Below are 14,507 nucleotides of genomic sequence, written 5' to 3' on the forward strand. Positions count from 1 at the left end.
CAATGAATTTAAGTGGATTGAACTTGACACTATTGTTCCTGTGGAGGTTGGTTGTGAGACAGAACTGTTCATGGTTGACTAAGGATGCTTGATCATGGAAATTAATCTATATTTTTTTGTTTTTAGAAGAAAAAACACTAAAGTTGTTTTAACAAATCTGATTTTTTTATTCCAGCTACCAGAGATAATTGTTCCAAGAAAGAAGCTGAATGTGATATATGGGACCGTGTGTGCATCCACAGTATTCCCTGAGAATAATAGGCAGATTCAGACTTATGTAAAAACGCGTTGAAAGTGAAATTGAGGAATTGAGTGATGTCACCACCATTATGGCTTGAACTTAGAGCAGCTTTTTTTCACACAGCCGCCAACCTGTTATTTTGGCACAGGCTGGGGCTTTGGCAGTGCATTACACTTGAACTTCTTTTCAGCATCACTGAACTTGAGGTCAGTGGAATTATAACATGCATTTTCACCTAATGGATAAACATGTCATTTAACACGTCTAAAAGTAAAGGAGCTGGATGGATTATCATAAGAGGAACCTTCTCAGCTGAATATTTGAGCTATACAGATTTATTCATGATTAAGTGAAGTAAGTAGAGCTATTTTATTTTTTATTTTATTATACTACGACTTGAGTTATTTATACTCAAGGCGAAAGCTGACTGATACATTGTTATTGAATTTGTATATCTGCCTATATTGGAAATTAACTTCCAGTGTCACCCTAGCTTGTTCATGGGATAACAAATTAGGATCATTGCTTCTGTCCTGTTAGCAGAGAGGAGATCTAGAAGCAGTTTCGCTGAACCAGCAAGTAGTAGAGTGCTTTTCCTGGCTACAGTTGTGTCCAAAATTATTCAACCCCCAATGCTGTAAAGGGGTTTAGGGACTATAGTGTACATTTGGAATTGTATTCAGAATCAAATCCTACAAGGACGTTGTAACTACCCAAATGCAACTAAAATGACATCAATTGTTTATGTAATACAGTAGTAAATGGTTCTTATGTGGTTTCTTCATTGCCACAATTATTCAACCCCTTAAAGACTACCACTCTGAAGAACAGAGGTTCATACAGGTGCTTTCCATCAGGTATTGAAAACACCTGTGGATGTCACCGAGCAGCAATCAAGCATAATAAGCACCAATTAGGCAGCTTTAAAATGACTGTGATACTCAGCTCCTTCTAGACATTTACTGGTGTGGTTACAAACATGGTGAAGGCAAGAGAATGGTCCAGGAAGACAAGAGAAGAGGTGATTTCTCTTCACAGGAAGGGCAATGGCTATAAGAAGATTGCAAAGATGTTAAACATACCAAGAGACACCTTAGGAAGCATCATTCGCAAATTCAAGGCAAAGGGCACTGTTGAAACGCTACCTGGTCGTGGCAGAAAGAAGATGCTGACTTCGACTGCTGTGCGCTACCTGAAGCGTAGAGTGGAGAGAAGTCCCCGTGTGACTGCTGAGGAACTGAGAAAAGATTTGTCAGATGTGGGTACAGAAGTTTCAGCCCAGACAATAAGACGCACACTGCGTAATGAAGGCCTCCGTGCCAGAACTCCCAGGCGTACCCCCTTGCTGTCTCCAAAGAATAAGAAGAGTCGACTGCAGTATGCCAAAAGCCATGTGGACAAACCACAAAAGTTGTGGGATAGTGTTCTGTGGACTGATGAAACAAAATTAGAACTGTTTGGGCCCATGGATCAACGCTATGTTTGGAGGAGGAAGAACAAGGCCTATGATGAAAAGAACACCTTGCCTACTGTGAAGCATGGTGGAGGGTCAATCATGCTTTGGGGCTGTTTTGCTTCTGCAGGTACAGGGAAGCTTCAGCGTGTGCAAGGTACCATGAATTCTCTTCAGTACCAGGAGATATTGGATGGAAACGTGATGCAGTCCGTCACACACCTGAGGCTTGGGAGACGTTGGACCTTTCAACAGGACAATGATCCCAAGCATACCTCCAAGTCCACTAGAGCATGGTTGCAGAGGAAAGGCTGGAACATTTTGGAGTGGCCATCGCAGTCACCAGACTTAAATCCGATTGAGAACCTCTGGTGGGACTTAAAGAAAGCAGTTGCAGTGCGCAAGCCTAAGAATGTGACTGAACTGGAGGCCTTTGCCCATGAAGAATGGGCGAAGATACCCGTAGATCGCTGCAAGACACTTGTGTCAAGCTATGCTTCACGTTTAAAAGCTGTTATAACTGTAAAAGGATGCTGTACTAAGTACTAAGATTGAATGTCACTTGGGGGTTGAATAAAACTGATAATGCTGTGAGCACAGAAAAGACATTTGTGGTTATTTCATTATAACTGTTATGTTATATTTGTCTGACCTACAAGTGCCTCTTTAATGTAAATGTAAGCAAGATGACTGAATGATCAAAAGCAATGTCAAACTGGCCAAAACACTCAATTTCAGTGGGGGTTGAATAATTTTGGACACAACTGTATGTGTCAGATGCCTGTGTATCTCCTTTGTATATGTCGTTAATGCTTCCCTTCAACGGTGCAGGGACACATTACTGACATGGCAAGAGGGTCAAACCATAGCATGCAAGAAGGGAACACAGGCATGTAGAAAAGTTTAATGGTAAAGGCTCTTGCATTGCAATTGCGACAGTTCCCACACATATCACAAATTGATGTACAGTAGTTTTTATTTGTGCCACTTTTGCAATGGGGGAGGGGCAGGGGCGGACTGACAACTCATGGGGCCCCCGGGAGATAGGGGATCATGGGGCCCCTGTTTCCTTTCCCAAACTCAAAAAAGCCTATGAAAAATGTACCAGGGGCATCTCATAGGGCCCCTACTGACCCCGGGCCCTCGGGCAGTGCCCGAGTTTCCAAATGGTCAGTCCGCCCCTGGGGAGGGGAGATTTTACTAAAACTGATGCACACAAAATCTGGTGAAGTTCTGCATTGAAACCAATCAGCTTTCAGGTTTTATTGTCAAAGCTTAACTGAACAAGTCGAAGTTAAAAGCTGATTGGCTACCATGCACAGCTGCATCAGATTCTGAATGCACCAGTTTTAGTAAATCTCCCCTAACGTGTTGTTAAGGGCTGTGGCAAATTCAAAAAGAATTGCCTACAGTTCACAAATAACAAACCTGGAGGACATTTAGACCAACTAAAAGTTGGCATACAAACAGACCATTTTTTTTTTTTTTTTGAGTGGGAGGTGTGATATATTTTTCTTTTTTTTGTAATCTTTATTTTAGAAAGGTTTTGTCATACAAAAACAGGCAGATTAACAGAACAACATGACAGGGTGCAGCCAACATGGCAAAAATGGAGCGTTGGCAACAATAACAAATCAAATAAAGTCAGCGCCTGAATGGTGCCCCATGAGCATAGTATGGAGCAAAAGGTAGTTGGAGGTGCACCCTAATAGGGCCTGAATACAAACAAACAAAAAAATGGAAAGGTGAATTAAAAAAGATGAGCAGAACAAAATATCACAGTATATTAGAACGTCGATCATATCCAGAAAAAAAATAGTATGGTTGCAGGTACAATGTTAGGTTGCACGGTAACAACGATTGAAAGGAGCTCATCTAAACTATACACATAGAAATCAGATGGTGCCTGCAGAGAAAGGGAGAAGAATAAATGGGGCCCAAAATAATCATGTCTCAGGGAGCCCAGAGCTATAGAAAATCCATGTGGCCTAAATGCAACAAAATGTATGATATTTGTCATGGCATTGTGCCATCCATTACTTACCATCCATAATCCAAGACATCAGCTTCACCATGTCCTCCCTGCCAGGAATCCAAGGTGGTTTCCAACATACAGAAATCAGATGCTGAGCTGCATTTAAAAGGTGCAGTAAGACACTCTTTCTGTAGTGGCTGATCAGAATGGAGGGAACATGCAACAAGAAATGAATTGGTAAATCAGGAATATCAGGGGGCGTTGTATATTTAACTTTATCAATTTTTTTTTACTTCATTGGTAGCTAGCAACCAATGATGGGGCCAAACATTGACAGTTGGCAGGGTCTGACAGAGATCGCGGAGAGGCTAGCTCTCCATTAGGTCCGCCTTTCTTGTGATTGACAGCAGGTGGCAGTGGGCGGATTCCATAGCTCCTATTCAGACCAATAGCAGTTATCTGTCAGTGCTGTCAGTGACGGGCAAGGTGGACCTGATGGGGAACTAGTCTCTAAGTGTTCCCTGTCAGGCTCTGCCCATCCTACTACAAAACTCCTCAGCCATGCATACAGTTGCAAGAAAAAGTATGTGAACCCCTTGGGATTACGTGGAGTTTTGCATGAATTGGGCATAAAATGTGCTCTGAATGTCATCTAGGTCACAACAATAGAAGAACACAGTCTGCTGAACATAATACTACATAAACATTAGATGTTGCCATGGTTTAATTGCACAAAACATGTAAACATTCACAGTGCAGGGAGGAAAAAGTATGTGAACCTTTGGACTTAATAACTGGTTGACCCTCCTTTGGCAGCAATAACCTCAACCAAACGTTTCCTGTAGTTGCAGATCAGACCTGCACAATGATCTGGAGTAATTTTGGACCAATCCTCTTCACAAAACTGTTTCAGTGTAGCAATATTCTTGGGATGTCTGGTGTGAATCGCTCTCTTAAGGTCATGCCACAGCATTTCAATCGGGTTGAGGTCAGGACTCTGACTGGGCCACTCCAGAAGGTGTATTCTGTGCTGTTGCAGCCATTGTTTTGTTGAATTACTTGTATGCTTTGGGTCATTGTCCTGTTGCATCACCCATCCTCTGCGGAGCTTCAGTTGGCGGACAGATGGTCGTACGTTTTCCTGCAAAATGTCTTGATAAACTCTGGAATTCATTTTCCCATCAATGACAACAATCCGTCCAGGCCCTGAGGCAGCAAAGCAGCCCCAAACCATGATGCTCCCTCCGCCATGTTTTACAGTGGGGATGAAGTTTTGATGTTGGTGTGCTGTGCCTTTTTTTCTCCACACATAGTGTTGTGTGTTCTTCCCAAACAACTCAATCTTGGTTTCATCTGTCCACCGTATATTTTGCCAGTAGTGCTGTGAAACATCCAGGTGCTCTTTTGCAAACTTCAAACGTGCTGCAATATTCTTTTTGGACAGCAATAGCTTCCTCCGTGGTGTCCTCCCATGTACTCTATTCTTGTTTAATGTTTTCCTTATTGTAGATGTGTCAACAAAAATGTTAGCATGTGCCAGAGATTTCTGTAGGTCTTTAGCTGACACTCTGGGATTCTTCTTTACCTCATGCAGCATTCTGCGCTGTGCTCTTGCAGTCATTTTTTCAGGATGACCACGCCTAGGGAGAGTAGCAACAGTGCTAAACTTTCTCCATTTGTAGATAGTCTGTCTTACTGTGGACACATGAACATCAAGGCTTTTGGAGATACTTTTGTAACCCTTTCCAGCTTCATGCAAGTCAACAATTCTTGATTGTAGGTCTTCTGAGAGCTCTTTTCTGCGAGGCATGGTTCACATTAGCCAGTGCTTGTTGAAACCAGTAAACCCAAAACAGGTGTGTGTTTTTTAAGGGCAGGACAGCTGTCAGCAACACATCCAATATCATCACACTGATTGGAGTCAAGGTTGGCTCACTCCTGGCTCCAATTAGCTCTGGGAGCAGTCATTAAGCTAGGGCCTCACATACTTTTTCCTCCCTGCACTGTGAATGTTTACATGTTATGTGCAATTAAACCATGGCAACATCTAATGTTTGTGTAGTATTATGTTTAGCAGACTGTGTTCTTCTATTCTTGTGACTTAGATGACGTTCAGAGCACATTTTATGCCCAATTCATGCAAAACTCCACGTAATCCCAAGGGGTTCACATACTTTTTCTTGCAACTGTATGTCTGTGGTTCTGAAAGACACACTGTCTATGACCCATTTTACGAATTATAGGATCTACATTCAGAATACATGTATCCTGGATGGTAGAATATTTAGATGTGTAATGCCTCACTATTGTTTAAAGCATATCTAACCCCCCAAAAAAACAAAATTTTAATATACTGCAGCCTACCACTTCTTAGACATGGTGGTTGCATTTTTTAAGCTTTCTTTCCTTTATTTACACCTGGTGATCCAGCCAGTAACAGACTTCATGTCTACACTCACCTTTCTATGGAGGAGAAACATAGCCACCCTTGGACAGCAGAATTGTCAACTTGTAAAGAGGGTAGTGTACGGTGGACGGGTAGATTCAAGCAGGCTTTACATATGTAAGTAATAAATTATGTTGTACATAAATGAATAAATGCTGTCACCCCTGTCAGTGTTAAATGGTTTGTTTCAATCCTCTAACTGAAGCTTTTGCTGGACGGTTAGGTCTTTTAAAGGAAGTTGAATATACTGTATATATATATATATATATAGAGTATATGGATAATTCATGTCAAATCGGGACTTTTGAGTTTATATAACAAAAGAATGAATTTCAGGGAATGGAAACTGCATTTATTTTTCTCTGCATACTCCCCTGCTACATTTATCCACGTATCCCAGTATTTAACTAATGCCTGGAAAGCTTCAGCATAGAAAGATTTGTCAGTACACCTGAACCATCCTAGGACAGGCTGCTTCACTTCATCATCAGTGCTGAAGTGCTGACCACAGAAAGATTAATCTCTTGGACAATATAACGACAGGTTATGCATCAATTATTCAGGATCAGGCGTTCCACGCACTAAACGTTCACAGGAATGACTTCTGTGGGCTGTGAGCCACCACGGCCAGGATTGTCACTGATGGACATACAGCCATCTTTGAAATGTTTACACTATTCAAATGTCTTACTGTAGCTGATCCTCTCATCACTGCATCGTGATGCCTTCTGTAGATATCTGTGGGTTTTACGTCTTCATTCACAAGAAACTTCATCATCACACCCAGGGGCAGACTGACCATTTGGAAACTCGGGCACTGCCCGAGGGCCCAGGGTCAGTAGGGGGCCCCATGACATGCCCCTGGTACCTTTTTCATAGGCTTTTTTGAGTTTGGGCAAGGACACAGGGGCCCCATGATCCCCTATCTCCCGGGGGCCCAATGAGTTGTCAGTCCGTCCCTGCATCACACGCTGTTCCATACACACTAACACTGTTATCTGCTATCTTGATTAATCATCCCTGGACTGGCCCGCGACATGTGTGTAAAAGTACACACTTACTTGCCACTTACTACTGCGTGTATTACCGCCATGCTAGCATCCCTTTTTATACCTGAAAAATTAAAAGTCCTGGTTTGACTTTAATGCCTATATATATATAGCATGGAGGTACTTCACGCAGTAGTAAGTGTATATGCATATAGAGATAGATAGATAGATAGATAGATAGATAGATAGATAGATAGATAGATAGATAATAGAAGATAGATAGATAGATAAATACACACAGTATATCAGGCTTATTGGCAAGATCAACAGATGAAAATTAACCTAAAAAAGCCTAAAAAGAGAAAATTAATGCAGCAACCACATCTACGAATTAGTAAACTGCAATATAATACAGTTTTATTTTGGGATTTAATACCACTTTGTTAGAATTTCTAGTTACAATATGTATAAACATAAAAAATGTTGCGCTTGGTGAGATGAGTGTATCAATGAAATACAGCACTGAACCGGGGGGCGTGTCCAAGATGGAGCCGGGTGCGGACGTTTCTCCCTGAGCTCCGGTACTCTGACCTTCCATCCGCTGCCATCCAGGGTGCAGTGGCCACTCACGGCTGCTCCCCGCTTGCCTGGACCTCATCTGACACCCGAAGAGGGGTGTGCAGGTATTCTGCCCTCTTTCTGAGCATCTGGGGTGCAGGGCGATCTGAGGCCTACCGCGGCGTGTGAAGCCGCGGTGTTTCCTAAATCCGCGGCCGGAGCGGATCACCGCCGCGGACGGACCGCCGCACAGCCGGATCCCTGCCCTGTATATCCAACCCTTTGAAAGCCAGTGCAGACATAGACCTCATGCCCCGGGTTTGATCTCTTTGATTTATTCTTCCATTATATCTTATAGAACCCCTCCGGTTCGTTCTTATCATCAGCGTTGGCAGTCTGAATTAGGGGGGACCCTGGATCAACAGGACTGGCAGAACATGACCCAAGCAATCTCTAAATGTTCTAGGAATGTCATTATCCTTGAGAATGCCTACAAAATTCTATACCGATGGTATTATACGCCTGCTCGCCTAGCTAGTTTTATCCCTACATATTCCCCAGTCTGTTTTCGGGGTTGCCAACAATTGGGCACCATGGCCCACATATGGTGGACTTGCCCTAAAGTAAGTAGATTATGGATTAGGGTGTACACCCTTCTCCGCACTATCCTTCACACAGACATCAAGTGTAATCCGTATGAAGCACTTCTATTTAAACCATTGGAGGGTCTTCTCCGTTCTGAACGGCAGCTGGCATCACACTTATTTATGGCAACTAAATTGACAATTGCAAGGGCTTGGAAGACTCCTGTCCTTAGTTTTGAGGCTGTCAAAAACCGGATGAATTTCATCATGGTTAATGAAAAATTGACGGCCATATTGTTAGATACCCATACAAAATTTTTGCAGATATGGCGCCCCTGGTTGGATGTAGCTCAACCCTCGAGATTCGACCAATCTCTCCTGTCGATATGAGGTTGGATTTTGCCGTGATCCCCTTGGAGCCCCAACTTCCCCCCCTTTCCTTTTTTTTTTTTTTTTTGTGTTGTCGTTGTTGTTTGTGATGTCCGTGTCTCTCTATTGTATGTCTTTTCCTTTCCTGCTGTTTAATTTGTCCTTAAATATATTTCACAGATTGTGCTTGTTGTTTTCTGCGCTACATCCGCAATACTTTCTCTAGGTTATGAGCATGAACAATTTTTTGGACAGGCCTCTTCTTGGGCCTCTCATGTTTTCTATAATGTTGATGTAGCTAAAACTCTCTCTGGAGTTTACATTATCATTGACCCACAAAGGTTTGTTAATCATTCCCTTATAACCCCTTCCTCCACCTATTCCTACAAGGCTTCTATGTTAACTCTTCAGCTTATGCCTTTATTGATGCATGCCTTGAACAAGTTCCTCGTCATTTAATATGATCCATAATTGTTGGTCCTTGAATTTATGCTCTGAATGTCTGTTTATTTTTTGCTTACTATTCAATAAAGCTCTTTGTAAAAGAAATACAGCACTCAACCAGTCAGAGTACAAGATATAAATCCAAAACAAATCAAAAATAGGTGCAAGATCTCTCACAAAATCTCAGAAGATCCTGTCGACATCCTCTTTGTGAAGAAATGCATTGGGTGGGGCCTGGCCTGTGACATCTTCATGTCCGCCATCTGCCAAGTGTGCAGTGATGCATGCTTGGTCTCAGTGGTGTATTTAGGTTTTGTTCTACCCTAGGCAACACAAAAATTGTCTGCCCCCATGGACACCGACCAACACAACCTCCCCCTTCCCATGGAGAGAGCCTGCCATTGACCAACAACATCCCTGCTCTACACTCGTCAGGAGAGCCTTCCATTACCCCGCACCTTCCCCAGGAGATAGAGAGACACTCAAATTCACAGCTCCGGACATCCCCGGGAGCTAGAGCCAGGCTCTACATACACTATCAAGCAGCCCGCAGCCTCTCTCTAATCCCACCTGGTTCCCATGGTGCACGTGTCTTTTCTTTCATCCCTTCTTGTGCTGCCCCCCTGAAAAATGCTGCCCTAGGCAAGTGCCTTGTTTGCATTGTGGTAAATACGCCCCTGCTTGATCTATCCTTTTATCATTGTGAGTACCTTTTTTGTACAATAAAGCCTAGTCATTTTAGAGGTATTACACAAAGTAGTTGTGCCTTTGCTATTGATGCTCTCTGAGGTTACCAGTGATCACTTTTGTGAGTACTGAGCAGGCTGTGGGAGCTGTTGTAGTGACATCCATTCTGGTTGCATTGACATCCACTGATTCAGGTGGTACAGATTATTATTTCAGGTACTTATATAGCACCATCAATTTATGCAGCACTTTACATGTATATATCATACATTCATATCAGTCCCTAACCCTCAAGGGGTGTACAGTCTAAGATCCCTAACTCACATTCATACATACACATACTAGGGGCAATTTAGATAGGATCCAATTAACCTACCAGAATGTCTTGGGAGTGTGGGAGGAAAACCCATGCAGGCACAGGGAGAACATGCATTCTGCAGGTGGTGTAATGGTTCAGATTTGAACCAATGACCCTAGTACTTCCAGGTGGAAGAGCACCATTTAGCCACTGTGCTGCCCTATTATACCTTAGATCAATGATTTCTGGCAAGATGCTGGTACACCTGCTGGTGTGAAACACTAAGGGAGCACTGGAAGACACATTTTTGTGTTTGGAACATTTATTGTGGACTTTTATTTCATTTCATTTGCAAGCACAATTTTTTCACTTTTTATATTTAAGCTTTTATTGAACATGTACGATTATACATTTATGGAGGCACTGTTTATGTGACACTTTTAGGAGATTGCACACACTTTTTTGTTTTGTTTTAGTCACCCTATGTAACTATGTTACTAGACATGTGCACGCTGGACATTTTCATGTTATTACGGATGCATTTGTTCACTGATGAATTTCGTTCAATCCCATTTATTATGATTCCTTTCGTATCTTCAGCATTTGTTTCATATATTGTTGGTCCAGGAGGATTAAAAAAATTTAGCAGTTTTTCTGAAAGATTGCTATATATATATCATAAGTAAGACTTGATGGCACCGCTCAGAAGCTGGAAATAAGGAAGAAGAGTCACCCCGCTGGTGAAAGGAAATGAAGGGAGCAGCGTCCTGAAGAGATTCCAGTGTCTTAAGTGAAGGTGAAAGAGTGGATGCCGCTCAAGACCAGCCCTGGGACTCAGACATGTGAAGTATGTGGAATGGTCTCAGCTCCGCTCTAGCCACACCTTTGGTACATTTTGCCCCGCCCACTGGTGCTTGGTCACAGAGGCTAGAGCGGAGATGAGGCCATTCTGCATACTCCACATGTCTGACTCTCAGGGTATTGCTATATATTTATATATTTTATATATTATTGAATTGGATGGATTTGAATTGAATTTGAACTGGAAGCTAGTCCAATCCACCAAGAGAAATGACATGAGCTGATTGGACAATATTGACTGACGTCATGTGCATGCGAATTAACGAAAGGAACAACATTTGGATTTATTCATTATCCAAATGCAAATTATTGAACAAATTTAAAAATTGAATTGATTTCCCCATGGCCCCGAACTACTATCGCATCATGTGACGTCACCCAAATTTACCTCTCCACCCCCCACCTCACCCCCTCACTCTCTGCCCGCATCGCCCACCTCCTAAACGACATATCAGACTGGATGTCGCTCCATTTCCTCAAACTTAACCTATCCAAAACCGAGCTCCTGGTCTTCCCCCCACCCCGTGCCCCCCCCATCCTCTCCATCACTACTAACAACGCCACCATCTCTCCTACCCCACACGCAAAAGTCCTGGGTGTCACCCTGGACTCCCACCTCTCCTTCCGACCCCACATCCAACTGCTATCTAGATCTTGCAGGCTCCACCTCCCCAACATCTCCAAGATATGCACATTCCTCACCCCAGACACCACCAAACAACTCGTACACTCCCTCATCATCTCAAGCCTGGACTATTGCAACTCCCTTCCCACTGGCCTACCCAAACGAACGCTATCCCCACTCCAGTCGATCCTAAACTCAGTGGGTAGACTCATCCACCTCACCAACCGCTCCACATCTGCCTCCCCCCTCTGCCAATCCCTTCATTGGCTCCCGATTGCCCAACGCATCAAATTCAAACTGCTAACTCTGACCTACAAAGCCATTCACAATGCCGCCCCAAACTACATAACTGACCTGATACCCAAATACTACACTACCCGTGCCCTCTGCTCCTCACAGGACCTCCTGCTCTCTAGCTCCCTGGTCTCCTCCTCCCACACCCGATTGCAGGACTTCTCTAGGACTTCCCCCATCCTCTGGAACTCCCTACCCCAATCCATCAGACTGTCACCTACCCTCCTCACCTTCAGGCGCACCCTGAAAACCCTCCTCTTCAGGGAAGCCTATCCCAACCTCACCTAACACCTGACCTCACCTAACAACTAACCTCCTCCACTCCTCCCACCACTCCATCCCCCACAGCCATTTCCTCCTGTACCACCTTCCCCTCCCTCCTAGATTGTAAGCTCAAAATAGCAGGGCCCTTGAACCCCTCGTGTATTGTATTGTTACTGTCTTGTCTCATGTTCTGTCCCCCTTGCTACTGTACAGCGCTGAGCATACCCTTTGGCGCTACATAAATACTGTATAATAATAAAAATAATAATCCAAATGAAACAAACGAAACAAATGCATTTGTTAATTTTAATGGAAAAAGGAGAAGTCCTGGAAGTTGCACATCTCAGTAAAAAGGTGTATGACAGCCTCAGCCTGAGCTCCAACCAGGCCATGCCCCAATGCATTTCGCTCTACCCACAGAGCTTAGTCATGGGGATCCTCATGATCTTCTGTGAGTGGAGTGAAATGTGTTGGGAGTGTGGCCTGGTTGGAGCCTGGGCTGAAGCTTTCATACACCTTCTTACGTTGTTTTGCAGAGATGTGCAACTTTCAGGACTTTTTCATTTTCCATTAGATGTCTAAAGCTGGGACCAGCTCTGTCCTAGTCTACCCTCCAAGCATTTGCTACATAAGGGGACCTAGTATAGCCTTAAGTGGCACTTGTCAGTTTAGTTCAGGTCACATTTGTCAATTTTGTTATAACTTTTTTTTCAGATTCATTGACATTTATTATACTGTCCGTTCAGAGATTCATATGCATCCAAATCCAAATGAAATTTGTGGCCAAAAAGTGAATCATAACAAAGCACACATGTCCATATGTTACATGGGAGACAAAGAAAAACAAAGATTGCTAAGGGTAAGGCTACATTTGCACATTTGCAAATAGTGCCGTGCAAATGAAAATGGCAGGAATATACTGATTCCTACAGCTGTTTCAGCCACCTCTGAGTGGCTAGCTGCGGCCACTGAGCCATGTACACTTCAATGACAGGTCGACAGTGGCCGCAGCTATCTGTGGCTCTTCACTCAGCCAGGGATTACCTGTGGTGATCGCTTCTAAAGGCACACAAAATGCATGTGTATCATATATGCCAATTTTTATTTTACTCATAGTTCCACTTTAGGCTATCTTCTTGTCCTTGCAAGCTCCACAAATACCCAAAGGCAAATATAACTAGAAATGAAAGTAAAACAAAACAGGGAATGCCTGGATGAATGTACCTTCACTTCCATATTTCAAGGCCTTGCCCATTCATCTGAGTGAGGAGTTGAGAAGAGTTTTGGCAGCTTCACCCCTGGTTTGTTCAGATTCATTCACAGCTGTTTCCATCACTGCACACCACCTCTCCTTTTATTGGCTTTCCAGAAGTCAAGTCTTTGCATCTGTTCAGTGACCTGACTTCAGTTACATGCTCCGATCAAGTAGCTTATTTGTCTGTTCAATTTATCTCCATTTTATTATTATTATTATTATTATTATTAGAGATGAGCGAATTATTCAAAAATTCGATTCGGCTGATTCGCCGAATTCGCGGAATAAATTTGATTCGAGGCGAATATATTCGCTGCGAATTTAACGTGTAAAAAGGGTGTTTCTAGGCTTCAGAGAGCCTTTATATTAGTGCAGAACACTGTACCTTTAATTTAAATGCCCTTGGAGTCTGCTGGGGAAGAGAAATAATACTGTCAGTCAGTATGACATGCAGTTGAGTGCCGTCGATCTTAGAATCACCGCACACTTCACTCATTTGGGCAGTCACGGGGCCAAAACCAGAGTGTGGAGCCACAGTGTGGCGGTGGAGGCAGCAGCAATGGGAGGCCATACAGCACCCTATGACAAAATGGAACCCACCAGCAGTGTGAGGAGACCTGAAAGTGGCACATGGCAGAGTGTGGTGATGGAGACAGGAGCAATGGGAGGCCGTACAGGGACCCATGACACACTCTGGACCAGGCAGCAGCATGAGGAGGCGGAACAGGGGCCCATGACAGATTACGGGCCTGGCAGCAGCATGAGGAGTCGGTACGGGGGCCCATGGCAGATTACGGGCCTGGCAGCAGCAATGGGAGGCCATACAGCACCCTATGACAAAATGGAACCCACCAGCAGTGTGAGGAGACCTGAAAGTGGCACATGGCAGAGTGTGGCGATGGAGACAGCAGCAATGGGAGGCCGTACAGGGACCCATGACACACTCTGGACCTGGCAGCAGCATGAGGAGGCGGTACAGGGGCCCATGACAGATTACGGGCCTGGCAGCAGCATGAGGAGTCGGTACGGGGGCCCATGGCAGATTACGGGCCTGGCAGCAGCAATGGGAGGCCATACAGCACCCTATGACAAAATGGAACCCACCAGCAGTGTGAGGAGACCTGAAAGTGGCACATGGCAGAGTGTGGTGATGGAGACAGCAGC

The 14,507-nt window shown here is 43.9% G+C and overlaps 1 protein-coding gene across 1 annotated transcript in view; it reads left to right on the forward strand.

Annotated features, from left to right (window-relative positions):
• Nucleotides 1-207: 207 nt before the first annotated feature.
• The window catches only part of LOC149459510 (agouti-signaling protein-like), a 114,198-nt gene continuing 99,898 nt past the window's right edge, over nt 208-14,507 (forward strand). Inside the window, exon 1 of the mRNA XM_089680989.1 lies at nt 208-595. The gene's annotated coding sequence lies outside the window, so the exon portion shown is untranslated. The remainder of the gene's footprint in view (nt 596-14,507) is intronic.

The sequence above is a fragment of the Staurois parvus genome, unplaced genomic scaffold (genome assembly GCF_062004578.1).
Source record: "Staurois parvus isolate SC_StPar_1 unplaced genomic scaffold, SC_StPar_1.0 ptg000255l, whole genome shotgun sequence".
NCBI lineage: Eukaryota > Metazoa > Chordata > Amphibia > Anura > Ranidae > Staurois > Staurois parvus.